At 31.2% G+C, this 1,913-nt stretch overlaps 1 protein-coding gene across 8 annotated transcripts in view; it reads right to left on the bottom strand.

The window, feature by feature from the left end:
- The window catches only part of CDKL5 (cyclin dependent kinase like 5), a 196,521-nt gene that overhangs the window by 105,184 nt on the left and 89,424 nt on the right, over positions 1-1,913 (bottom strand). The gene's annotated exons all lie outside the window — the stretch shown is intronic.

The following is a 1,913-nucleotide window of genomic DNA, read 5'->3' as shown; positions in this document are numbered from 1 at the left end:
TCAAAGCAGTCTCAAGATAAATTTTAAAATATTTTGAACTAAATAAAAATACAAGTCAAAATTTGTGCAATACTGTGAAAGCAGTACTTAGAGAAAAGTTTATAGCATCAAGTGCATATATTAGAAAACAGACCTAAAATCAATAATCTAAGCTTTACCTTAGGAAAGAAAAGAAAGAAGGGCAACTTAAGCCTAAAACAAGGAGAAGGAAAAAAAAATTAAAATTACAATAGAAATCAATGAATTGAAAATAATCAACAGTAAAAACAAAAGCTGCTTCTCTGAAATCAGTAAAGCTGATAAACCTCTAGCCAAGTTAACTAAGAAAAAAAAACCCCACAAATTATTCACATCAGATTTGAATGGTCATCGCTACCAAATCACATGAACATTAAAAGGAAAATAACAGATTATTATAAATAAATCTATGCCTAACTGACACCTTAGATGAAATGGATCAATTCCTTTAAACATACAAATTATCAAAATTTACACAAGAAATGTGTAATTCACATGGTTTCACTGGTGAATTCTAGCAAACATTTAAGAAATTATACCAATTATCTACAATCTCTTACAGGCAACAGGAGCAGACGGAATACTTCCTAACTCATTCTATGAGGTTGGTGTCATCCTAAGACTAAAATAAGCTAAAAATATTTTTCAAAAGGCAAACTACAGACCAATACCTCTCATGAATATAGATGCAAAAATCCACAACAAATATTAAGGGAATCAAATCCACCAATATATGAAAACAACTATACACCAGGTATGAAAGGCTGCTTCAGCATTTCAAAATCAAGCCATGTAATACACTACCACCACCAAATAGAAACATAGAAAAATCATATGGTCTTATCAGTAGATACAGAAAAGGATTTTTTGAAACCCAATCTCCATTACTGATTTAAAAACAAACAAACAAAAAACAGCCCCTCAGCAATCTAGGCATAGAGAGGAACTTCCTCAACTTGATAAAGAATATCTACAAAAAACCTAACATTATCGATATTTAACAGTAAGAAACTTCACACTTTCCGCTTAAGATCAGAAGGATGCTCCCCTCATCAGTCATATTCAACACTGTACTGAAGTCATAAGAAATATAATAAGAAAAGGAAAGATACACAAATTGGGAAGAAAGAAAGAAAAAAAACTGTTTTGTCCACAGATGACATGACTATCTACATAGAAAATCCCAAAGAATCTAAAAAAAAAGAAAAAGAAAAACAGAAAAAAAACCTGGAACTAATAATTAAAGCAAGGTCACAGGATGCAAAGTTAACATACAAAAGTCAATTACTTTCCTGAACACCAGCAAAGAACAGCTGGAATTTGAAACTGAAAACACAATATAATTTATATTAACACCCCAAAAATAGTAATAAGGTATAAATCTAACAAAATATTTGCAAGATCAGTATGTGAAAAATTATTTAATGAAATCTAAAAAAATATTTGCAGGATCTATATGTGAAAAACTATTTAATGCTGTTGAAAGAAATCAAAGATGATCTACATAAACGGAAAGCGATTTTGTGTTCATGGATTGCAAGACTCAGTATTGTTAAGATGTCAATTCTTCTCAACTTGATCTGCAAATTCAATGTAATCCCAATCCAAATCCCTAGAAGCTATTCTGTGAATACTGACAAACTAAAGTCAAAGATTATACTGAAAGACCCAGAGTACCAACCCAATACTGAAGAAGGACAAAGTGAGAGGACTGATACTACTACACGTCTTTAATATAAAGCTACAATAATTGAGACAATATGGTATTGGTGAAAAATAGACACAGACATCAATGGAACAGAATAAAGCACAAAAACACACTCAAGAGCCAGCCTGGTCAACATAGCAAGACCGTGTCCCTACAAAAAAATTTAAAAATTAGGACAACAGTAGTT

This window comes from Callithrix jacchus, chromosome X, assembly GCF_049354715.1.
Source record: "Callithrix jacchus isolate 240 chromosome X, calJac240_pri, whole genome shotgun sequence".
NCBI classification, from domain to species: domain Eukaryota; kingdom Metazoa; phylum Chordata; class Mammalia; order Primates; family Cebidae; genus Callithrix; species Callithrix jacchus.
Note: the sequence above shows the minus strand (reverse complement) of the source record. Positions and strands in the feature narration are given on the sequence as shown.